General features: G+C 35.6%; 1 long non-coding RNA gene across 1 annotated transcript in view; it reads right to left on the bottom strand.

The window, feature by feature from the left end:
- Positions 1 to 777: 777 nt before the first annotated feature.
- The window catches only part of LOC129659435 (uncharacterized), a 53398-nt gene continuing 26493 nt past the window's right edge, over positions 778 to 27682 (bottom strand). The window contains exons 2-3 of the long non-coding RNA XR_008718074.1: positions 23375 to 23437; positions 778 to 897 (exon numbers count right to left, since the gene is read on the bottom strand). This is a non-coding gene — a long non-coding RNA (uncharacterized LOC129659435). The remainder of the gene's footprint in view (positions 898 to 23374; positions 23438 to 27682) is intronic.

A 27682-nucleotide genomic window follows, 5' to 3' on the forward strand; every position in this document is an offset into this window, starting at 1 on the left:
TGTAATATGATTTTCTCTAAAGCAAGTAGGAAAATGAAGATGGCCTTGTCTGAACACTGTTTAAGAAATGTCCTTCTTAATGTCATTACCTTATCTGTAATATACATCTGTAACATCCCTCAGACAGTACTGTAATAACGGCTCTTTCCACTGATTATTTTCATGAAAACTCCCCAATTTATACTCGTAACCTTCCTCTTTGGAAAAAAAAAATCAAGTGACTTCTACATAAAAACTTAATTTTCTATAGATATTTATAGAAATTGTATTCTTTTATGGATATTTAAAAGGTCACAGCCACAACAAGCCTATCTATATGCTACAACTTTATTTACATATTTATGTGCTTTTTAACATTGAATTGGTTCCAGTGTTGCTGTTTTCTACAGGATGAGAGTTGAAGAACTTTAGGGCTGAATTTCAATGTGATCTGCCTGAGAAATGAGCAATAAACAGCAGACAGATTGATTTCCTAGAAACCTGTCATAATGAGATTGCACAGGATATAGGCCCAGCTTCAGGCTTATTCTTCATTGATCCCTGACTGAAAGCTAGAATACAGCTGACCATGAAATCTTACTTGTTTGCATATTAAAGCCCACTTGGGAAACGTGGCCCCTGGATGATAATGACAAATTCTGGAAAAATCTTTATGTTCGTGGCATGTATAGATACACACACACATACACACACACAAAATGTGCCTCTTATCTTCAAAGTTCCCCTCCCCACCTTAGGTCCCTATATTTGAAAACTAAATTGAAAACTTACTAACTTTTGATCCATTATGCATTTTATTGGTATGAATTCCTCAAATGCCAAGCCTGAGTAATTCACAAAACATAGATGAATTGGATTCTCTCATTTGTGAAGCTCGGCACTTCATCTTTGTCATACCTGTAATGGAATAGGTTTAGTTATTAGCTGAATATAATCTTATAAAGATGTGTATTTGAAAGTAAAATGGAATTCCTGTTTTCATCCATGAGTGGCATATTTAAATTCTGTTCACACTGAAGTGCTACATATAATTTCATTTTGGAATTTTAAACGTCTTTAGTTGATGCTTAGCTTTTTAGCATTAAATATGTCCTGCGTGTTCATTCTTAGCTCCCTGGTGCCAGAAAACTTCAACAAAGGGATATGGGAGAGTCTAACAACACTAATATTGTTAGGGAAATCATCATTAGTCAGTGCCCTTTCAGCAGAAGAGGATTGGGAACTCAAGTCCCATTTCCGTTTCTGTCTGTTTTTAACTGCCAGATGCATAGGATATTTCCCCAGAAAGGTTCAGTGGACTATGACAGAGTCAAAAACCAAATTAGCAGCCCTGGACTGTCTCCATGAACTGGAGTGAAATATAGATCAGCACAAATGTCTTCCCTCTTCTCTGTTAGACCAATTGTTTGTATTTTTCTGACAAAATCAATTATAAATCTGATATGAGTCTGCTAAACTGAAAACTACCAAAATAACTGCATGATGCCAGTGTTGGTATTACTTAAATCAGAGGCTGAAAATCTATATTCTGGTTCATAAAAACCAGAAAGTAACAACACTGAATTTTTAGGTCCTATTACTAGTATGAAAATATCACACTTGGCATTTTGGTTCATTATACAGATTAAGAATATTGGTTGAGAATTGCTCTGAAATCTAAAATTATGACCAGTCACTTATCCTTGATGATAGAGGATATTGTAAAGTTTCACTTCATATGCTGACTATTGAGCTTTAGATCCCTAGAGTGACTTACTATCTGAAATGGTTTCCTTTTAATAATAACAAGATTGATACTCCTTCCATAATTGTGTATGATAATTGGTATACATAGTACTTCTCTTCCTAAGAAACACTCATGCAATCACAAAATAATAAAGCTCAGACCTTGCTTTGCACCATTTTACCATTACCACTGTCAGCTATATCTACTCAAAAGAAAGAGATTAAAATGTTATTTGCATTGTTAAGTGAGTTAAATTTTAGCTAACTAAGAATATCCAGAAGTCCGGGACATTTATCCCTGAAGTCTCCAACTTCCTTTTCCACTTAACTAACATGCACTTTAATATAAGTGCATTCCATGTGCCCTGCCAATCTGTCTTTTCTCTAGGTAAGCTAATGCTAACTTTTAAAATACAGATTAAGAAGGTTTATATCCTAGCTCTAAAAACCTAATAATTTAACATAATTTTGTCAAATTTAACCATGCGAAGGCTATTCTTTCCATCATAGGCTATTCCTTTCACATTTCTCATCAAATTTCCATAAACTTTTAAAATAGAGAGTGTGGTTGTTCTTGGTGATGTTGTTGGCTGTTTGCTTTTGCTTTCAGAATAATGGTAAATAGAAATGAGAAGCAACTAGGTGACCTTTACTTCCCTTCCACAGCCTAGCGAGTTTAGGAGTTGATGATTCTGCAAGAATTAATAAATTTGTCTAGAAAAGGCATAAAATGGAACTATCATAGTAGACAAGAGGGAATAGAGAAGGATGGATGTCATGGTAACTCAATACATCTGTTATAATATCATAAATATACTATTATATGACTATGTAATATACTACATAATTAATTGATGTAATGAATTACATACAATGTACTAATTACATACTACATATGTAATATAGAATGTAGTTAAAATACATCCAACTTTCCTTTTGATTGAATTCATGTTGTTGGTAATGCCTCGAAGTTGCTTAAACTTCAATGTATTACCTCACAATGTGTAAGTTGGTCACAGAGTTTAATAATTTCCTGTATATGTTCCATTAACTTAAAAAAAGGAAAATTGTGTGTGTGTGTAACATCAAAACCATAAGAAATTATAAGTGAACCATCAATTACTAGACATGGAAGGCATTGGATTTGGTTAATATGCTGATACAATTTTCATGTAAATAACTGCCGCAATGAACTACAGGCAAACTGTACTTAATGCTACGTGTATATATACACATTATATATCAATCATGTGAATAAAGTAGTATTTGATTGTGTTGCTATATTTTAATATGATAGGAAAGACTATGTTTCTTCATCTATTAGCAGTACTCCTTGAGAATCTACTAGGAAGTTAGTATCTTTTTAGCCTACCTATCCTCAAATCAAAGATATCATTCTTTTTCTCATATTATAAATCCTCAAAATAAAGATAAATCATTGGGCAGATGTACAAATAATAATAATGTATTGTTATCTTGACTGGGATTATACATTCCTCCGAATGTTTAATTGGAGGAAAAAATTATTTTTAAAAATCTTCAAATTAAGCCTAAATAGAAAATACATGCTTGGAATATATTGACACCACAGAAATGGAATCACTTTGATACTGCAAGGTATACCTTTTTTGACTTGGGTAGCATTCTAATAATGAGTGTCCAGAAATTTGAGCTCTTTGCTGTCACTATCTGTCCACTTCATTCAGAGTCAAGCTATTTAATCTCTCTGAGACTTTAATTCACTAAGACCTCACAATCACCGTCCTCAGGGACTATGTCATGAGGAGACTAACGATGACAAGATAACATTAGTCTTTCAAAAGTTAACCCTATTGGATAGTATACTGAATTTTGCTCTCAATTATAAAATATCAGAGCCCATGTCAAATATTCTTTGCAATACTTTTTAAAATGAGTAAACTATTAGAGCGAGTTGTAGTAATATGGTAATATTCAGTAAAACAAAGCGTAGGGAAAGAAATCACATACCTTCACCAGGGTGGACAATCACAAATGGTAAAATCTTCAACAAAGCAACAGTTAGACTAAAAGAATAAATATGTGTCATGTGCCGAGTATTTCCTCAGTTAACTCTCACTGTATTACTACATTTATTACCCTATTTTAGAAATAAGGAAAACTAAATTTAGATAGGTGATATAATTTACCTGAGATTGTAATGCTGCCGAGTGGCAAGTGGGTGGGAGGTCTTGCTAAAAGGAGTATGTCAGTATAGTGTGACCTCAGGGATGAGTGGAAAGCAGGCCAGGGAAAAAGGCCTCTCAGAAGAGAGAGTACCTGGAGTAAAAGAGTCCATTGAGTCACAGTGGAAAGTACATGGATTTGACAATAACACTGTGCTTGTAGCAAATCCCTGTCATCAGCTTGTGATCATGGGCAATTTATTTTATCAGGACTCAAGTTCTTGTAAAATAGCAATAATAATATATTTCTCATAGGATTATTGTGAAGCTTGAAATACATATACGGAGAGACTCACACAGACACTGGTACAGACAGACACACACAGTTTGTTTTTTATTTGTTTATTTGATTTTCTTTTCTTAACTTTATGGAGGAAGCTTGGAATCTATTGAAAAGTTCAAGCTTTAGAACAACCATAACTAGACTCTGCAAACTAGACTCCTAAAACTTAGGAATCACAAGGATACAGAATGCTGTGAACAATGGGAAATCCAAAACTGGCTGTAATTTTATAATTATATTGTTTTTGAAGACAAATGGTGACACAGGAAAGACACTCAGAAAAAGCTACAGCTGTGAACCTGGGAATCAACATAAGGCTGAAATCCACAAGGTTGAAATTACAAAATCCTTTGTAAGAGCTGATGAAGGATTTTTAATAAAACTAAAAATCAAAACCCAAGAGAAATCCATATGTGAAAATGTAGATGATGATAGTTAGGAGTTCCCTGATAGCAAGGATGGCTGGATCCTGACCCCGAAAGCCTTCCAATCACAATCAACCTGGAGTCCAGCCTGCATGAGGCCAGCGTGCAGCCCCCAGGTTTGCATGGAAGCAGTGCTGAGGTTCAGATGAGAGCGCCCAGGGATGGAGGAAACTGGGCTCTGAGGTACATGTGAGACCTGGGTATGGAGCTTGTGATGGAGCTGGTGGTTCATAGAATGCAATCCTAAGCAACAATGAAGTGAAGTGAAGGTCGCTCAGTCGCGTCCGACTCTTTGGGACCCCATGGACTATATATACAGTCCATGGAATTCTCCAGGCCAGAATACTGGAGTGGGTAGCCTTTCTCTTCTCCAGGGGATCTTCCCAACCCAGGGATCTAACCCAGGTCTCCCACATTGCAGGTGGATTCTTTACCAGCTGAGCCACAAGGGAAGCCCAAGCAACAGTGGGTTGTGCCTAATTTAGAGGACTGAGCCTTCCATGGCTGCTTTTATGGAGAATAATATATCTGTTGACAGCAATGAAAAGCATCGTTTTTGGAAGGCATTCATGTCAGTTTCATGATGCAAGGGAGCTGCAGTTTCTCTGACTGAAAGAGACTCTCCACCATGATGCTTCGGCTGAGTGTTTCTAACCACTCAGCTTGCTGCTCCAGTGCCATCTTCTTTTAAGGGCCTCCTGTGACCAGTATACATAATAATTCTTCCTCCACGCTCAGTTATTTTTGCATCAGGATAGCAAATGTCACTCAATACCAACTCATGCTTAGAAGTAATGTAATTTCTGTTTATGTCATAATTAACCTGCTGCTATGTCACTTCAGTCGTGTCCAACTCTGTGACCCCATAGACGGCAGCCCACCAGGCTCCCCCGTCCATGGCATTCTCCAGGCAAGAACACTGGAGTGGGTTGCCATTTCCTTCTCCAATGCATGAAAGTGAAAAGTGAAAGTGAAGTTGCTCAGTCGTGGCCGACTCTTTGTGACCCCATGGACTGCAGCCTACCAGGCTCCTCCTCCCTCCATGGGATTTTCCAGGCAAGAATGCTGGAGTGGGTTGCTGTTGCCTTCTCCATAATTAACCTAGCTTCCTTTATGCTTAACCTATGCAGTGGTTAATTAAAACAAAACAAAAAATCTTTTAATCTAACCAAAAATATTTTTTGAATCTAGTAATTTTAACAATGTGGAGGGATATTCAGCTTTTATGGATAGAAGTGCCCAGTCTTCAACTAATTTTCCCTAACTCTGCTTCCCTTCCCTATCCCTGGGTATATTGGGGGAAGGAGGAGGCTTTGTGACCATATCATGAGAAGGAAGATTCAGTATTCCCGGAAGGAGTCCTCAGGTCTTTGGGACCTCAAGGTATTATTCTTTATTTGACAAGTTGATGCCCATCCTGTGTTTGCACTTGACTGAAAGCTGTAGTCATGTAACTAGTGATGTGGTTTAATCATGCTCTTTGCCATGACCCACTCGTCTCAGTGGTCCCTTCACTATGGCACTCCATGGTTTTGTTGCATCTTGTTGTTAACCCTAGCTTGGGTGATGCCCAGTTCTTTCTATGAAGCCACTGTCCCAGCTATTTTTCGTGGTGTCCTCCACACAGATTCACTGGCCATTGCTTCTAGGTGGGTGCTATGGATGCCATATGGGAATGGAGGTCTCCCTGTGCCTGACTGTTCTACTCTGCCAAGTTCACATGAAGGCATCAGAGTGCCTGGGGGTCATTTGAGAGTGGCTTCTCTTCAAAGTCCTTAATGAGGAATAGAAACAAGAGAGTTCTCTGCCCTTGTTGCTTCCCCAGCTGTCTGACGCCCGCTAACCACCATCTCCCCACCCCAACATTGGTGATCTTTATGTAGTTTCTCCAGGGAAAGAGGGTGGGGGCGTCAAGATCATATGCTTCTCTATACATATTCTCATTCTAGCCCTTGTCAATCAGGACCTCTGTCATCTGCTCACCTCTGGGCTTTGATCATAAAGGACCTGGCTTTAGCTACCCTAACTGAGCACTGTACATTTCATTCTTTGAGAACTATTGCTATAAGAAATGCCAATTCCTTGTTGACATTTTTGCTCAGAAAAATCTTAGGTTCAGAAAGGCAAAGGTGGGACTAAAAGGGATTAAGAGTTTCTAAATATTATGCTCTTAAGAACATGTAGCCTATTCCGTAGCAAGCAGTATGTGAGATCTTTATACAGACTCTACTTAAGGGAAGAGGAAACGACAGAGCAGCACCCTGGGTGTATGAGTCCCTTGACAAATGTTAGTTTATCTGTTCCCCTGATACACTAGAATATATTCTTATGTATTTATGTAAGTTTCTAAATATTATGCCCTTAAGATAGAGAAGGAAATGGCAACCCACTCCAGTATTCTTGCCTGGAGAATCCCATGGATGGAGAAGCCTGGTAGGCTACAGTCCATGGGGTAGCAAAGAGTCGGACACAACTGAGCAACTTCACTTTCACTTTCATGCCCTTAAGAAGCAAGAGGTAATTACATTTCTGTTTTCTTCAATTACACCCAGGGTGCTGCTCTGTCATTTCCTCTTCCCTTAAGTAGAGTCTGTATAAAGATCTCACATACTGCTTGCTATGGAATAGGCTACATGTTATATCCCTTTAAAATTTTATTTGTATCTGAAAATTTGAATAACTTTTAAAAATGTCAAAGCCTTTTAATTTACATTTCCCTATGAGATCCTCACAGTAGCCCTGTTGGTGTGGAAGAAGCTTGTTGGTAGATCTGTTTTAGAAGTAGAAGCTGAGGTTCCCAGAATTTAAATGGCTGGTTCCAATGTCAAATAACAGAGCATGGTGGATGAGAAATAAATTGCAAGAAGGGAATGTCATCTTGCCCTTCTCTTCCAAGCTTCTTCATGTTCTTATAGCATTAGAGTAAGTGATGGAATGTTTAATGTGCCATTAAAGAATCTGCCTGCAATGTGGGAGACCTGAGTTCAGTCCCTGGGTTGAGGGTTTAAACACTCAACTTTATCCCCTGGAGAAGGGAAAGGCTGTCCACTCCAGTATCCTGGCCTGGAGAATTCCATGAACTGTGTAGTCCATGGGGTCACAAAGAGTCGGAGACGACTGAGCGACTTTAACTTTTCACTTTCATTTTTTATCCAAGTTGTGTAGTATTGTGGCAATAATGTTTCCGAATGCTAATCTTAGTATGTATCTGACCAATTTACTTAAATTTGGTTAAAATTAAGGACAGAAGAGACAAAATATTATAGAGTTCCCACCAAATCAAATTCTGTTACCTCAAACCATACACTGATAAATGCCATTAAATGGTTTTAGGAGGATGCAAAATGCAATAAGTTTTCAAAGGTGAACATTTATCATTCTAAGAAGTGCTCCTTAATTCCACTAGAAAAGAATGTAGTTTTCAGAAAACAGTTGCTTTATGAATGTTAATCTTTATTTCTGTGAGGCCTCAGCTGTATAAGTCATTGAGTGCATACAACTTAGGGAGAAATTATCTCATCTGTGTTAATAATTCCTATCGGAGAAGGCAATGGCACCCCACTCCAGCACTCTTGCCTGGAAAATCCCATGGATGAAGGAGCCTAGTGGGCTGCAGTCCATGGGGTCCCTAAGAGTCGGACACGACTGAGAGACTTCACTTTCACTTTTACTTTTCACTTTCATGCATTGGAGAAGGAAATGGCAACCCACTCCAGTGTTCTTGCCTGGAGAATCCCAGGGACGGGGCAGCCTCATGGGCTGCCGTCTATGGGGTCACACAGAGTTGGACACGACTGAAGCGACTTAGCAGCAGTATCTGATGAGGTTGTCATGAGATTTAAAACACATAAGCCAACTTTAACAGTGCCTGGCACAGAGCTGTACTAAACTATAAGCTCTTGAAAGCAGAAATTCTAGTCTGTTTTCTTTACTACTGTAATTCCAGAGTCTATAACAGTACTTAACATAGAAATATACTTTAATATTTATGTCAATTAATTGAACAATTTTATTTAATCAAATAGGCACTCGAGACAATGTGAAGCTGATCAGCCCATGCCATTGTTTCCTACCATGAATGCTTTAAATCTATTGGCACTTTAGATTTGACCTGCTCTTCCGCACATTGAATTGTTTTTCTGGTATATGGTGTGTGCATGTGTGTCTGGGTGGGGAGAGCGAGGAAGGAAGTTTAAGTATAAAAGCACTAGGAAATAATGCTTTTATACATAACCTTACTAATCGCATCCTTACTTCTCCTTTCAAAATATCTATTATACTCTTTCTCTTTTCAAAAGAAATTTGTGCTGACTGATGTTAGAGAACAATACAACGTGATAAAACAGAAGGAGGAAAATTTCATTCATTAAAAGGAAAAGAAAGAAATAGCTAAACCATACAAGCCATTGCTATTTGAGCATCACAATGGACTCAACATTTGTACAGCCCTTAAATTTTACAAATGCCATCCAGCAGAGCTAGCCTCATTTCATGGCTAAAGTGGTAAGTGAGTAGCCATTACACAGGACATTTTTGAGTAGTAGTTAGATTGTTCCATAACACCAGCTTATTTCTCCCTCTGTCCTAACGTCAGTGTATAAATGTTAAGATACCGATATGTGAGAGAGTAGCTACCTGATAGCTTGAATTTGTTTAGAGAAAGAATTGCATGGAAATGTACTAAGGAGGTAGGTCTGAATAAGGCACTGCAGGCGAGCGTGCTGGACACATTGGGATGGCATTTATTTAGAGCTGACCAAATTAGAATAATATAGGGCCTACAGAATATTTTAGAAACCTTGTTGGATACTCCTTATTTGGGTTCCACACTTGTAGGGTGAGATCCACATAAGTATCTTTAATTATTAGAAGACACATAGGTTAAAGCCAAAACTAATAGTAAGAATTGCTTTTTTAAAAAATTCTGGTCACTGTTATCTCCATTGATCTCTCATCGCTAGCTTTTCTCTTCAAAATGTTCAGAGTGGAATCTATCCCTTTTATATGAATGCTAAGAATATAATGCTGTTTATTATAATAATTATTTTACATTTGTCATGCATTACACATGAATTCATCAACAATTATTACACATTAATTCATCAAAAATTTGTAGCAAAAGTAAGAAGAAATAAACTTTATAAAGTCCGTTACATTTATAATCGCTGTGCTGTTAGGATTGCCATTTCCTTCTGCAGGGAATCTTCTTGATCCAGGGATCACACCCGTGTCTCCTGCATTGCAGGTGGATTCTTTACCACTGAGCCACCAATGAATGTGTTAAAACATACTACTAGTATAAAAGATACTGTGGTATCATATTAAATATGATACTTTTAAAGTGTGCTTTTATCAATTATAAATTTTCACTATGTCATATATTGAAATTTGCCTTACATCACCTGTAAATTATCACTTAGTCATTCTAGCGACACAATTGATATCAACAATCAGTTCATTCACTCAGTCATGTCTGACTCTTTGCGACCCCATGGATTGCAGTACACCAGGCTACCCTGCCTATCACCAACTCCTTGAGCCTACTCAAACTCATGTCCATCACGTTGGTGATGCCATCCAACCATCTCATACTCTGTCGTCCCCTTCTCCTCCTGCCTTCAATCATTCCCAGAATCAGGGTCTTTTCCAATTGGTCGGTTCTTCACATCAGGTGGCCAACAATTGGAGTTTTAGCTTCAGCGTCAGTCCTTCCAATGAATATTCAGGACTGATTTCCTTTAGGATGGACTGGTTGGATCTCCTTGCCGTCCAAGGGATGCTCAAGAGTCTTCTCCAACACAACAGTTCAAAAGCATCAATTATTTGGTGCTCAGCTTTCTTTATAGTCCAACTCTCACATCCATACTTGACTACAGGTAAAACCAAAGCTTTGACTAGATGGACCTTTGTTGGTAAAGTAATGTCTCTGCTTTTTAATATGCTATCTAGGTTGGTCATAGCTTTTCTTTCAAGGAGAAAGCATCTTTTAATTTCATGGCTGCAGTCACCATCTACAGTGATTTTGGAGCCCCCAAAATAAAGTCTGTCACTGTTTCCACTGTTTCCCCATCTATTTGCCATGAAGTGATAGGACCAGATGCCATGATCTTAGTTTTCTGAATGTTGAGTTTTAAGCCAACTTTTTCAACTCTCCTCTTTCACTTTCATCAAGAGGTTCTTTAGTTGTTTTTCATTTTCTTCATAAGGGTGGTGTCATCTGCGTATCTGAGGTTATTGATATTTCTGCCGGCGATCTTGATTCCAGCTTTTGCTTTATCCAGCTCTGCATTTTGCATGATGTACCCTGCATATAAGTTAAATAAGCAGGGTTACAATAAACAGTCTTGACGAACTCCTTTGCTGATTTGGAACCAGTCTGTTGTTCCATATCCAGTTCTAACTGTTGCTTCTTGACCTGCATACAGATTTCTCAGGAGGCAGGTCAGGTGGTCTAGTATTCCCATCTTTTAAAAATTTTCAGCAGTTTGTTATGATCCACATAGTCAAAGGCTTTGAGTTAGTCAATAAAGCAAAAGTAGAAGTTTTTCTGGAACTATCTTGCTTTTTCGATGATTCAGCAGATGTTGGCAATTTGATCTCTGGTTCCTCTGCCTTTTCTAAATCCAGTTTGAACATCTGGAAGTTCACGTATTGTAGAAGCATGGCTTGTAAAACTTTGAGCATTACTTTGCTAGCGTGTGAGATGAGTGCAATTGTGCGGTAGTTTGAACATTCTTTGGCATTGCCTTCCTTTGGTTTGGAATGAAAACTTTTCATTCCTGTGGCTACTGCTGAGTTTTCCAGATTTGCTGGCATATTGAGTGCAGCACTTTCACAGCATCATCATTTAGGATTTGAAATAGCTCAACTGGAATTCCATCACCTCCACTAGCTTTGTTCATAGTGATGCTTCCTAAGGCCCACTTGACTCCGCATTCCAGGATGTCTGGCTCCAGGTGAGTGATCACACCATCATGATTATCTGGGTTGTGAAGATCTTTTTTGTATAGTTCTGTGTATTCTTGCCACCTCTTCTTAATATCTTCTGCTTCTGTTAGGCCCATACCATTTATTCTGTTTATTGTGCTCATCTTTGCATGAAATGTTCTCTTGGTATCTCTAATTTTCTTGAAAAGATCTCCAGTCTTTCCCATTCTATTATTTGCCTCTATTTCTTTGCATTGATCACTGAGGAAGGCTTTCTTATCTCTCCTTGCTGTTCTTTGGAACTCCGCATTCAAATGGGTTTATCTTTCCTTTTCTCCTTTGCCTTTAGCTTCTCTTCTTTTCACAGCTATTTGTAAGGCCTCCTCAGACAACCATTTGCCTTTTTGCGTTTCTTTTTCTTGGGGATGGTATCAACAATAAGTTCTGCTCATTTTTACGCAAGGAAAAAGAAAAACTTGTCAAAGAAGTCACATTTTCAGTTTACTATAGGAATGTTACTGGAACCAAGTTTTGTTACTGTTTTCATTTTTTCTTTATGCCAGAGGCCCATGGAAAAGTGGAAATAATTTATCCTTAATTTGCGTAATGAATCATGAAAAAAGATGTCTCTTTCCTAACATAATATGAAAAACAAAGAACTTAAAATAATTTAAATATCTGGTGATCTGGGTAAAGGTTTGTTTAAATATTTTTGAATAGTATAATTATAGCTCTAAGAAAAAATTGAATTGGATTAAAAGCCCTACTAACAATTCATATTTCCAACTCTATAACAATTTCTTTTACTGGCCTCTGGCTATAATGTTTTCTACCAGACTCCAGAAACAGGATATTTTATCCCTTTTTTAGACAATCCAGAAAAATAGCCATATGAGGATTTTATAATTATATCCAAGTAAAAAAGAAACTTGAGCCTCTCTTATTTAATAATGTATTAAATATTAAACCATAAATATTTTTCTTCCTCATTATGCATTTTTATAGGAAGGATAGTACCTTAGAGAGTCTTGATTCAAATAATAATATTCATTTGAATTTGACGCTAACGAGGGAAATAAGTATTTTCTGAATTTTTGCTGTAGGGAACAATTGAAACAAATGTATTGAAATTCATGACTCACACTTGACTACAGGCAATATCAACTTAAAATTCAAGGTTGTAGTGTTCCAGATGTGTTGTGAGGCTTCATGCATACAATTTCATCAACAGGAGACAAAAGAAGAGCAAAACCTCATGAATTTTTTCCTAGGAAACTTAAAATACATTCTTTTCATGTGCAGCTCTATTGGTATTTGTTTATCAGAAAAAATTTAAATGTATGTTACACATTTGTTTGTTTTCATTTCACATGTAGAATGTAGAGTTAAAGCAGTATTTCAATTTTAATTATAGATTTAGTAAATCACTCTTATCTACTCAGATTTACCATTAAATTTATTCTAGTAGAATATCTATCATATATCTGTATGACAATAGGTTAAGATAAAAATTATACTAGATGTTCATAAAATTTCAGCTTTCTTGTGTAATAAAATATCCTAATATTTTTAAAAGAGATATATTATCAATCATTCAAATATATTTTTTATCAACTCATGCATAAAATGGTATTCTCTTTAGCTTGATTTTGAAATACTTTTAATTTAGTGAATTTGTGAACTTTAAAGACAAGAAAGAAGTACAAGTATATAGAGTTACAAAAGAACTAGGAAACACATATTTAACTACAAATGATTTTTTGCCACCTAAAGCAAACCATAATGATCCTCAAAACATATATCATTATTTTCAAAAGAAGTTACTTTATATATGAGGTATTTCAAAAAAATTTTTTTTAATATTCTGATTTTTTCAAGGGTTTTCTAAAATGTTTATTCTGATAATTCTGTTTGAATTTTCCATTTGATTTGTATAAACACCATTGTAAAAAGAGAAAGAATCAGAATATAGTACTCAAATACAAAAGGGATATATAAACCATTATTACATGGTAGTGTTGGCAAGGTGATGAAGGCTGATATCTGCCCAAAACATAAATTTCTGTGCTCAATTGTCAAGAATTTTATTCATAAAAAGACTTTAAGGTTCAAACTGATAATATTACCATATCTTATTGTTGACTATTTTTTGATTTGATCAGTTTTCATGTGGTAATTAAAGGATTACATTTAATATTACTTATACTTAGGTCTGTGCATATGCTAAATTTTCTTTCACCATTCAGAAGGAGGATGTTTTAACACTTAAGATCTGTAGATGACTGCTATACAAGAAAAATACATAATAGAAATTACAAACCATTTGCAGAGTGTTTTTCCTTTTTGATAAATACATCATTTGAAAACTTTACAAATATGTTGACAAAGCCCCTAGAAGACACATGGTAGAGACACATTGTCAATTAATGATTGCATACTATTTTTAAAAGTTATTGATATCATTTTAGTAATATGCTATAGGAATTTGTTTTAAAATACCTCAGGAAAATTATAGAGTAAAGTGAATGGGGAAAATCATGAAAACTGTTGAATCTGTTTGATGATTTTATGAGAATTTGGCTTATTTTTATCTCTACATTTCTATGGTTAATATATTCATGAAGTTTATTAAAAATATCTTTTTGACTATGAAAAGTCATAAATTTGTATTATGTAAGCATTTGTCATTTTTGAAATCAGATTTAATTCTCTTATCTCTGTGCTAACTTTAACATTTCTAACTTTAGAAATACATGGGGAAAATATGTCTTGAGTTCTTTTTGGTCATTAAAATAAACTCTTTGTGGCATTTTTTGGGCATCTAAAAAAGCATGTCCAGAAAACTCTTAAAAATCTGTAAATTAAAATCTTTTCTTCTTAATTTTTTTAAAATTGGAAGATAATTGCTTTGCAATGTTGTGTTGGTTTCTGCCATACAATAACATGAATCAGCCATAATTATAAATCCCCTCCTTTGTGGGCCTATTTCCCCGCTCTTCTTACATTTAAAGGCCAAATTGACTTTTTTCAAATTTTCAATTTTTCCCATTTCAAATAGCATGTAAATCTGCAGTTCATACATTACTCACATTAGTTCTAAATGTGAATCTAAGGAACATTGAAATAATACTCTCATCATATTTCTTGGGTGTAACCTATAAGAAAGTGTGAAAGTGAAAGTCACTCAGTTGTGTCTTACTCTTTGCGACCCCATATAGTCCATGGAATTCTCTAGGTCAGAATACTGGAGTGGGAATCTTTCCCCTTCTCCAGGGGATCTTACCAGCCTGGGGATCAAACCCAGGTCTCCGGCACTGCAGGCAGACTCTTTAACCAGCTGAGCCACAAGGGAAGCCCAGATATACTAGAGTGGGTAGCCTATCCCTTCTCCAGCAGATCTTCCCAACCCAGGAATCAAACCAGGGTCTCCTGCATTGCAGGCAGGTTCTTTACCAACTCAGCTATCAAGGGAGCCCGTAACCTATAAACTTATTTATACATGTGCTTGTCTTAGGAATAATCACTGGATAACTTAATTGCATTAAGCCACACAGTTGATATAATCAAGTCTATTTGGCTAATCTTGCTAAACTTGAAACTACCATAGTCTTGGGGCAGTGATGTTTAGTTGCTTATCTGAAGATCTACTCTTTTTTCTCCTTACCTTATTCACAGTAGTCCTCCATTGAACTAAAGAAGCTATTTCACAGGCTCTCTTGCAGCTATAGTTTGAGAAACAAAAGTTAGGCAACTTTCAGGAAAACTTTTGAAGAGAGAAAACATACCTTTCTCTGTATTATTTCAATGCTTCTCTAAAGATAGATGACGTTCTCTAACTGTTTGGGAGCATACCCTATACTCTAGTGACTGCGTTGTATTTTTAATAATAATAATTACTGGCATTTATTGAGTGTTTGTGTTCTGAGAACAGTGATAAATTGCCATGGTTAACAGTGATAATTACTTATAATGAACATTACCTAAATTATTATTAATTTAGTTATATTAATAATAATTGCAATTCTTATGTTATTATCTTCATTTAACATGTGAGAAAACCAAGGCTTTGGAAGGTTAAGTGGTTTGAGAAAGTTCACAGCATTACTATAAGGTATAGCTGAGATGCAAACCCAGGGATATCTAACTTGAAAGTTTAGTTTCTTCAACATTGTGCTGTAGGGATTTTTGAAGTAAAGGCTTTATATTTTATTTTAAAACTGACATTAAAAAAACTTCCATTAGCCTATTTTACTTACATGATCAGAGACTTTAAGAAGACTGTAGTATTTGCATCAGATCTTGAAAAGTATGTGGCTTTCAGCAAGGGGAATATTGAGGAGAGAAAAAAATACAAGAAAGGAAATGTGATGATTTAGAATTTGTGCAGATTGAGTTTGAAATGCCAGAATGACAGAGGAGGACGTAACCAACAGGCAACTGAAATATGAATCTGGATCTTTCAGTTTTTTTAAAAAGTCAATGCCAGACATACAGGTCAGAGAGTCATTTGCTTAAAAGTGATATTTTCAGTAGAAATATCTGGGATTATCTGAAAGGAATAGTAGAAAGCTGAAAGAAATGAACACTGGTGAAGAGTTCTTGAAAACATCTACATTTAGAGAAAGGGAAATAAAGAAGGTAGCAATGGTAACTGAGAAGAATCAGAGATGTGAGAGGACTACAGTTATGAACTTGCAGTGTCAAATTAGCCAAGGAGAGAAACAGTGAAAGAAAGAAACAGTGGTAGAAAATGTTATAGATACATTCAGTAGGGCTGGAATTCAAAAGTTGAAAATTAGAAAGATATCTGTAACCTTGAAGAAAGGAATTTCAGTCTAGCAAATGATTGTTACTGATGAGTAAATTTAGTTAAATAATCAGACACACCAGGTGTAGAATATTGTTTCTAGAAGTTTGGTAAAATGGAAGAATGGGTATGATCAGGTCTCTGAGTGGGAAGAAGAATCCAGAGAAGATGCTTTTGTTGTTAATGTTATATTTTGTTTTGATAATTTTTAGCATGGAAAATTTTAATATGTGATAGCTGAAAAAATGTTTAAAATGTTGTAATGTACAAGAAGGTTCCCTTTTATCCACATCCTCCCCAGCATTTATTGTTTGTAGGTGTTTGATGATGGGCATTCTGACTGGTGTGAGGTAATACCTCTTTGCAGTTTTGATTTGCATTGCTCTAATAATTAGTGATGTTGAGCATCTTTTCCTGTATTCATTGGTGATCTGTATGTCTTCTCTGGAAAAGTGTCTGAATAACACAGGGAGCCCAACTTGGTGCTCTGTGATGAGAGAGGTGGGAGAGAGAGGAGGGAGGCTCAAAAGGGAGGTCATATATGTATAATCATGGTTGATTTGCTTTGTTGTATGGCAGAAACATTGTAAAGCAGTTTTCCTCCAGTTAAAAACAATAATAAGATACTGAAAAAAAGTTTTAATGTGAAGATAAGAAAAGACAAAGTAAGTATTTACGAGGTGCAAGGTAATTCTTGGATATGGAAGTGAGGGCAAGGCTAATGTAGACAAAGGACACTCTGATGTGACTATTATAAATCTTGATTTCCTTTTGAGATTTTGTTATCAGTTAATCCTTCATTTCTGCTTCTAGATTTAGAAAGGTCTTATACCTATCCTAAGATTTCAGGGAGATGGTCAGCTGTCCCTTGTCCTCTTGAGGCCACCAATTGTGGAATTAATTCCCATAATTCTATAAAGGATTCACACCTCCTTTCTTTTATGCAGATACATAATATAGTTTATTACATAAGAGGAGATGTATACGTCTCTAAAAAGCAACAAATTTCTAATATGGAATGCATTTCTGCTGAAATACGTTCCAACAAATACTTTTTTTCCCTAAAATTAAAATGGTCGTTTTCAACATTACCAGTTGAAATTGCTTATTATACTTTTAATACTTTTTTCATTTTAAGTGTTTTTTAAAAATTTCTTTTATATAACATAATATGCATAATATAAAGTTCTTGCAGAATCTCCAGTTAAAAGATGGAATCTAGCATTTATATGACCATTTTATTTTACAAACTTGTCAAAATTTTATAGTTTTTATAAAAGCTAGCAATATGAGAGTTTTATACCTCTGGGTATTTTTTTCTTCATAGTAAAATGAATTATACACATTATTGAATGAATGAATTATACACCCTATTTCTAAGATCCAGGCCTACCTATATTATATGTGTATATATAAACACACACATTTTCATGTACATATATGTGTGTTAGTCACTCAGTCACGTCTGACTCTTTGTGACCCTATGAGCACTAACCAGCCAGAGTCCTCTGTCTATGGGGTTCTCCCCAAAGAGAGTGGAGTGGGTTGCCATTCCCTTCTCCAGCAAATCTTCCAAACCCAGGGATCGAACCTGGGTTTCCTGCCCAGGTGGATTCTTTGCCCGCTGAGCCACCAGGGAAACTCTATACATATATGTATAAAGAAAAATTAAAACAAATTTAAAATGTTTTGGAGGCATTTTAGTAAACATTGTGAAAACTAAAGTTTATGCTTTTAGGTTTTGTGTTTTTGTTTTGGATGAAATAGAAAATAATCTTTCATTTCATGTAATACTTGTACCCATTAACATTTGTTACAATAACTGGTGTGTTTAGTATTATATTAATGATGAAATTACTGAGGTTGTATTTTGGATGTTATTTCTCTACCCTATAAAACTTTCATCTAAATCTCAAATCCTAAAATGCCCAGGGTTAATTATCCTAGAGTAACAAAATCTCTGTTGTCCCTTCTAATAATGCCAAGGAGTTGACTCCATGACAACATGAAATATCAAAGTGTAGAAATGGAAATATGGTTCCTGAATAGGAATCTGGGCAATGACATGTGACCATAGCTTTTCATAAAGCACAAAAGAGGAGAACAGTAGTCCTTGATTTGCTCAGACAGAAGAGTGACCTTAAGGTGTTTCACAGCAGACTTGCCTTGACTGGATTTCCTATGGACAAAAGATATACTCTATATGCAGAAGACACTAGACAGTTTTTTTAATCAAATAGGAAATATAGAAAAGAAAATTGATAACAATTGCCACCTCATCAAAGATACTGTCTATTCCGTTTTTTGTAAAATAGTCACTTGAAGATCCCTCACGGTGTTCTTCCTAGCATTTGGTATGACTACACAGTTCCTTTGTTTTTGTATTTTCCATCTCCGTTCTCTAGAAAATAAGCTACACAAGAGGAGGGACCTTGTTTGTGTTGTCCACTGCTTCTTGTGTGTATGAGTGCTCAATCATTCAGTCATGTCCAATTTTTTGTGACCCCATGGACTGAAGCCCACCAGGCTCTTCTGTCCATGGAATTTTCCAGTCAAGAATCCTGGAGTGGGTTGCCATTTCCTTCTTCAGGGGATCTTCCTGACCCAAGGATGGAATACACATCTCCCACACTGCAGATGGATTCTTGACCACTGCACCACCTGAGAAGCCCTCACTGCTTATTTACAGCCCGTAACATACATGATGTGTTCAATAAATAATTTAAATGCATAAATGAATGAAATGAACAGATCTGAATGATTAGAATTCATTCACCCATGAGTGAATGTATTTTGATGTATATTTATATTAACATAATAATTTGTGAAAAGCTGAATAATTATAAGCTATATGGTAATGAAAATGAAAACTATACCTAATATGTTTGAACGTTATCAACACAACCTTTGAAATGTATTTCTAGGGTAAAGCTTTTTTTGCAAATTAACACTTAGATATTTTTGTTATTAATGGAAGATATGTGTTTAACTCTCCCCCCATCAAGGAGGCCTACCATGGTTTTAATAATATAAAATAAAAAGGCGCAAAACTAGAGAAGTCAAAGAGAATATGAAGAACAATGATGAATGAGAAATATCATAGAGATTTTGGAAATTCAAGAGTGGAAGAGAGGAGTGGTAGTTAAAAGACCATAAAACATGAAACCTAAGGCTTCAGACAAAGTCAAGAGGGTATAAGGTGATTAATGTTGCAGAACTCTAGAAAAAAACACTCAAGAATTGCAGGTACCAAATTCTTCTGAAGGTGGAAAGGTAAGGTAAGACTGATTGATTACAAGTTAAAATGGGGAGGAGTTAGCCAGTCAACAAGGGTACTAGGATTCAGAGGTTTCCATGCCACAAAGTGGAATCAGAATACCATTAGGTAGATTCATGGACTCCAGATGGAGGTAGAGCTTTGAAATGACCACAAAGAGAATGAGTGAAAATGTCCATGCTGAGTGGTGAGAAATAGCAGGCTTCTTTCTATGACTGGCCCACTTCTTTTTTCTAGTTTGGCTAACTCACAAATTATGTGAATCAGTTACAGTAATTGAAACAATGCAAAAGGAAACTGTAAAATGCTACTACCAATGCTGTCCTTTAAACATATATATAAGCTCTAAATATATGGGGCTGGAACTTGAGGAATGCTAGACATTAAAAAGTAAAATCAATGTTAACTTTCAATCCCAATTTAAATGAATTGAACCATTAAAAAATCAGAGCTACAAAGGAAACACGCTACCACAGAACAATTTCAGTGCTCTTGACTGACATAAGCAAATTGGAACTATATGAAGAATCAGTGCTGCAAACGGCTTTGAAAGCCATAAATTGTAAAATCAATACACTAAGCTACTGGAAGCCAATGTGAAAAGCACAGTGCAGGAACACTCTGGTGGTCAGCCTCACCCCCACCAGTGCCTGGCATCCATTCTATAAATTACATTTCAACAGGTTTGGCTGTCTTGCCAAAGAGGCCTTCAGCTCTTACTAGAAATAAGGACTGTTTTTTAAGTAAAGGAGAAAAAAGAAAGATATCCTTAATATTAGAGCAAGAAACAATTTAGCTCTTAATATCAGAAACTGAGCTAAGTCACTCTTTTTTGTACAACCAAGTGCTGAAGTCCAAATGGGAGAAAAATGAACAACTTTTTGAAAAGTAGAATATCAGGAAAAATTAAGGCACTGGAAGGCATGAGCTAAAATAAGAAAAAGAAAGAGGGAAGAAAATTGAATGTCTTTATCTATCTCCAGTGTCACTAAATTTCACCAAATCTAAACAATAGGTTCGATTGCATGGGTCATGCAGGGTCTCCCTAAGCCTTCTCCATCTACGGGTTCATGTAGAAACTCTCTGGACAGTATCACCATCACTAAACCTGATGGCCTTGAAAAGGCAAGGTAATGAAATACTGAAACCATATCTCACCTCAACTGCCTAGACTTCACTTCAGTGAAGACCTTTTTTCAAATAATATGGAAAAGGTCTAAAGATTTTGTATATCAAATACCAAAACAGAATCAGAATTCATTATCCATTAAGCAGACAAAGAATGCACAGTTAAATAGAGGCCCAAGATAGTACTAACAGTGGCTTTATAGTCACTGAAGGACTAGAAGTATATTGTTTCAAATATTTGTGAATATTTTATTTAAATATTTTACGTAACTGTGTATTAATAGTTTAAAAATATTGTCTGTAGAAGATTATGTTATTTAAACATTAAAATAATATTTGTTAATATACAATAAAGTTAGCTCCTTTATTTGGAAAAACAAATGTTACCCTCATGCTCTTTATTTAAGTTATTCATGTTTTTTTTTTTTTACTAATTCTATATTCCTTTCATAAATTATCTTTTCAGTCCATTATTCTATATTTGCAAAAAAATGAATTTAAAAGCATTATGTCCTTTAAATAGAGTAATATTAATTGGAAAGTCAAATTAATTACTTGTGACTTATTTTAGGTATCTAACATGCTAATTAAAGCCAAAGTGTATTTTCCAGACTTTTTCAAAAATAAGTACATATTCAATAAGTGACTGTAAATAATCTGTCCAATTTTCCCCAACCATTTGAAAGTATAGAATGTTAAATCATTAGGATAAATCAACAACTACAGCTAAATGTTAACAAGTATCCTGATTAAAATTACCACTCTGCTAGAAATAAATTCAGCCTTTCTGCATATATATTAATATTCTGTATATTAAACATAAGCCAAAATAATCCTATATTCCCATCTAGAATAGTTTTAATAGCTAATAAATCATATCTGAAATAGCATAACTAGAAATTAATTCATATATAATAAAAATTATCTATATATCTTTAGATTGTTTTATTTTTGTTATAAGTTGTGTGTGTGTGTTAGTTGCTCAGTTGTTAGTTGCTCAGTTTACTCTATGCAACCCCATGGACCATAGCTCACAAGGCTTCTCTGTCCATGGGATTCTCTAGGCAAGAATACTGGAGTGAATTGCCATACCCTCGTCCAGGGGACCTTCCCTACCCCCAGGTCTGCTGCATTGCAGGTGCACTCTACTATCTGAGCCACCAGTGAAGCCCATAATTATGTTAGTCTCTTTAATTAATATATGAATGACTCAGATATGGATATAAATCATATATGTTTATATGTTAATATTTGTATGTCAGATGTATACACTAGTATATAAATTAAAGATTAATAACCTAAATAGAATAATAGGTCTATTGTTTTGTTAGTGAATTTATTTCTTGTTTTTCTTTTGAACGATAGACATTTATACAATTAACACAAAGTCATCACATGCTCTAAATAAGTAACTTTCAGAGAAATTCCACATCCACTTCAAAGACCTACTCCTCCTATCCCTAACGGATCATCTGACTTGCTGACAGAGTTCCATACAGTTATTTTTTCATGTTGCATTAATAGCGATTTCAATAGAGACGAAAGTGCTTTTATTTCAGTTATTATTCACTTATCAGTTATTAGAATCAGTGTTAATCTGAAAAATGGTGGTACTTTATGTAAAGAAAGCACTAGGCTTCTTGTCCCATCCTAAAGGGACATAGAAGGAGATTTAAAGCAGTAAACACTGTGGATCCTGTAACTTAGAAATAAGAAATTAGTGAAGATTACCTAACTCTGTGTGTGCTCTATGATACTTTTGGCCTTTTATACAGTTCATGAGGTTCTCATGGCAAGTACACTGGGGTGGTTTGCCATTCCCTCCTCCAGCGGATCGCGTTTTGTCAGAACTCTGTGCTGTGACCCATCCATCTTGGGTGGCCCTGCTCATCATGGCCCATAGCTTCATTGAGTTGTGCAAGCCCCTTCGCCATGACAAGGTAGTGATCCTTGAAGGTGACTGCAGCCATAATATCAGAAGATGATTACTACTTAGCAGGAAAGCAATGACAAACCTAGGCAGTGCATTGAAAAGCAGAGACATTACTCTGCCGACAAAGATCCCTATAGTCAAAGCTGTGCTGTTCCCATGGGTCATGTACGGTTGTGAGAGCTGGACCTTAAAGAAGGCAGAAGAATTGATGCCTTCAAACTGTGGTACTGGAGAAGACTCCTGAAAGTCCCTTCGACAGCAGGGAGATCAAACCAGTCAATCTCAAGGGAGATCAACCCTGAATATTCACTGGAAGGACTGATACTGAAGCTGAAGCTCCAGTATTTTCGTCATCTGATACGAATATATGACTCATTGGAAAAGTCCTTGATGCTGGGAAAGATTGAGGGCAGAAGGAGAAGAGGGCATTGGAGGATGAGATGGCTGAACAGTACCATCAATGTAATGAATGCAAACTAGGGCACGTGCATGTGAAGGTTAACTCTGGGAGATGGTGAGGGACAGGGAGCCCTGGCGTGCTGCAGTGCATGGGGTCATAAAGAGTTGGACACAACTGGGAGACTCAACAAAAGCAATGATAATTTTGTCAGAAATACAGAATATATCTGAAAGCATTTTAGATGGCAACTCAGTTTAACACTCACTGTTGTCGATGGACCAGCCAGATGAGCAAAAAAATGGGCAACCAGGCAAGTCATCTTGTCATCCTATAAACAAAGAAGCACCTTTATATTAAATTACAATTAAAACCTAGGCTTTTTCAAGGCACCTGGATGAACCCTAGGAAAGCTACCAGAATGCTCTGTCTCCACAGCTTCCCCAGGCAGAGAACAATTGGGCTTAGAGCATATAACTCCCAGGAATCAGAGATTTCAGTAATAATCTAGTGTCTGGAAACTTGGCTGTAAGCAAAATTACAATTTCATTTTCCCCAAAATCTCATTTATACTTAGCACTTCTGTCAAATGTAAATTTAAACAGCATACATGGTAGTATTGCTACCCTTCTATGCTATATTATATAGCATTATGGTAGTTGCACTCATATAACATTTAAACTCATTTCTACTTTGTGATCTAGGTACTCATTAGAACCCAATCCTAGATATCATCTTAGCTAATTAGTTGATAACAAAGCATACCAGATTTTAGTTTCTAATACACTTTTAACTGAACTTTGATATTAATGTTTTTGTTTTAATCCTATATATTTATTTTATGTATTTTAGAACTCTGTTCAGAAAAGGAACCCATGTATTTTATAAAAATTCCAAAGGTGTGCATGGCGCGTAAACCGTGAGGATGCTCAAAATGCAGACTGCAAGTTAAGTAGCCGCACCAGATCATATCAAGTCTAAGGTGTTGAGTGATTTTTATGCCATGCCTCTGTGGCTCTATTCTACCTTAAGCACTCCCTGGAAGATTGCAAAAGTGCTTAATAGCCACAAAGGGATTTTCAGTGATTGGATGAAAGAATTATTTACAAAAAACAAATATGGATAGCTCAGGAAATAATATTTCTCTCCATATTCAGCATTAGTCATCACCATCTGGCATAAAATTGCTAAAGCAAGCAAATCTGTCATCTTGTTGCTGAAGTTATACTGAGGTTTTGAGAATGATTGGGCAAAGTACATAGGCCACATGTACAAACCAGAATGAGGGACTTAGTGAATGCTAAGTTGTTGTTCTTTCGCTAAGTAGTGTCCCACTCTGCGAGCCCATGGACTGCAGCACACCAGGCTCCTCTGTCCTCTGTTATCACCTGGAATTTGCTCAAATTCATGTCCATTGAGTCAGTGATGCTATCTAACCATCTGAGAATCCCTTGGACTGCAAGGAAATCAAACCAGTCAGTCCTAAAGGAAATCAACCCTAAATATTATTGGAAGGACTGATGCCATGTTCATCACAATAAGATTGTGAATCATGTTTAAGAAACACATATCTCATGTTGATGTATGGCAAAACCAATACAATATTGTAAAGTAATTAGCCTCCAATTAAAATAAATAAATTTATATTTTAAAAAAAGAAACATGTATCATATGTCAAGTGTTGAGTCCAGTGAGTTGATGATACCATGGGAAGCTTTCTTATTGGGTAAGGCTATGTTCCCTGGAATGGAAATGTTTCAATTTATTATAGGACAAGTAGCATTTGGGTGCCCACAGTGGAAAGGCAGTAATGTGTCATTCCTACAGCAGTAGGATAGACATATGATTACAGACATTCTAGAAACATAAAGAAAGGTTTTCCAGTATTATAGAAAGGTTTTTCTTTCTTTTGAAGAGATAGAATACTGTGGTTGGTAGCATATAATTCATAATTAAAGGTAACTTCCTTTTATGTTTCATGGAACTATAGTAAAAAGTCTTACCTAATGCATATGGGAATAACAATCTAGATCCTTGGTACATAACAGATCAAGTTTTGTGCATATTCACAGTAAATAATTACTATCTTTAAGTATTAAAGGCATAGGAGTAATATCAAATCTTAGCAAAATTTCTGTGTATTTATTTCAGTCCTATAAACCCTTCAACTGATTTAAAAAATGAATTCTCAGAATTCTGTCATCTCTTCATTTTTAATTTTAGTTTTAGGTCTCATTTCATATACTTAAAAATTTAGAAGCAGCTAGGAAATGTTTGAAAACTATTTATGTGATTAGTTCAATTATGTAATTAATATAAATAATTAGAACCAGCAATCACAGTTTGTTATGTTTTAATAAGGCTTCCCTGATAGCTCAGTTAGTAAAGAATCCACCTGCAATGAAGGAGACCCTGGTTCAATTCCTGGGTTGGGAAGATCCACTGGAGAAGGGATAGGCTACCCACTCCAGTAATCTCAGGCTTCCCTTGTGGCTCATCTGCCTGCAATGCAGGAGTCCTGGATTTGAACCTGAGTTGGGAAGATCCCCTGGAGAAGGGAAAGGCTACCCACCCCAGTATTCTGGCCTGGAGAATTCTACGGATTGTATAGCCTATGAGGTCACAAAGAGTCGGACACAACTGAGCAACTTTCACCTCATGTTTTAATAAAATATCTATAATGCTAAGAAATTTTATGTAACAGTAGAAATTTTATTCTAAATCTTTGGCCTTTTAAATCACATCTAATCAAATTTTTAAATCTAGAGTGCTATGTAAAATAGCTGTTGCAATTTCATGCTGTCAAGCAGGAAACTGTCTTCATTATGCCTTACAGAAGTTGCTTGCAGACATCGGTATTTTCTTGACCACATTATTTCATGGCCATCAATCAAATAAGCAATTCATTTCTCTAGATCTTGGAACATTTCAGTTCCCCACTATACTTGAGACTCTACTAAAAAGTAAGATATACATGCAGATAGAAAATTATATATTATACATAGTAACTAAATTATGACATAATGTGTGATTTAGAAAGAAAGTCTTAAGGTAGGTGAATTTCTTGAAGTACGTTATAGATAAGCCACATCAAAATTTGATAGCATCTCTCTACTAAAACATTGTTATAAATACACACATATATATGCATATACACATATGTATATAAATGTGCTTAGAAAGAAGCCTGTTCCCTTCCCACAGCTTTCCTATCCCATCATGCTATAAGCATCCTATAGAGCGATTAGTATTTTTCTTAATGATTTAATAAGAAATTTTAGCAAAAGAAACATGTCCTCTGCAAAAGAGAGAAATATATATTTGAACCACAATGATGATCATTGGGGATATAACAGTAAAGAAGGAGTAATGCTTCTTTTCAAGGAATTTAAAGTTTAATAGGCAGAGACAGACATCTAAAGAAACAATATGTGATTTCATAAAGAATTAATGCAAATACAAGAGAAAGAAACAAATAGAAAAAATTGACAAAAGACATAAACAGGCATTTTCTTTTCACATTAGAACAAACACAGAAACACTGTAAACCTATAAAAAGATTCTCAATACTATTAAAAATAGAATATGTACGCATGGAACAATATAATTTTTTGAAAGTTTAAAAATCAGCAAATAGTATACTGTTTAGGGAAACATATGTGGGGTAAAAGCTACATCTTAAAGCACTAAAGTCATAAGATAAAGCTTAGCATAGCTGTTTCTTTTGGTGGGAAAGATGGAAGATGCCACTTAGAAGAGTCAAGGAGTGTCAAGAAGCAGTACTGTTGAGACATAAGTTAATTGATGAGTTTTCAGGTATACTGTATCATTATAATGTCCTGTAGTATGCAGTACATATGTTGTTTTTTTTTTCCTACGTGTTATGACAACATGTTTAAAGGGAAGAATTTAAATAAGGTATTTATGTCACCTTCTGAGGTTGAAGGCAAAAGGAGAAGGAGATGGCAGAGGATGACATGGTTAAATAACATCACCAATTCAATGGACATGAATTTGAGAAAACTCTGGGAGATAGTGGAGAACAGAGAAGCCTGGTGTGCTGCAATCCATGGGGTCACAAAGAATCCGACATGACTTAGCAACTGAACAATTTATGTCACATGAAAATGTGTCTTTCAAAGAGCAATATTTAGAAAGCATGGCAGAAGACTTGCCATTGTAAAGGAGAGAGAAATCACCTGGAAAAGCTATATTTAGATCATACACTATTATAAAAAATAAAAATTAGATAAGGCACAGCTCTTTCTAAGAAAACATCTCATGGCTTATGCACAGTTTTTGTTTACCTTAAAAATACATTAATGCTCCAAGGAAATGCCAATTTAGACAATTCTAAAAATATCCAAATTCCCTACTAAATAGCCCTGCTGTGGAAGCCAAATGATATTTTAATCTTCTAAAGTATGGTTGGGGATGTATTCTGACGCAATTGAAATTCTGCAGAAATTTGTGTGCCTGGCATGCTATTTTATTTTTCAGTGCTTTAGACTAATGCATTCTTAAAGGAAATGATTATATCACTGCATGTTAAAGTGGATAACATGTCTGAAAATAG

This window comes from Bubalus kerabau, chromosome 8 (genome assembly GCF_029407905.1).
Source record: "Bubalus kerabau isolate K-KA32 ecotype Philippines breed swamp buffalo chromosome 8, PCC_UOA_SB_1v2, whole genome shotgun sequence".
Classification (NCBI taxonomy): Eukaryota; Metazoa; Chordata; class Mammalia; order Artiodactyla; family Bovidae; genus Bubalus; species Bubalus kerabau.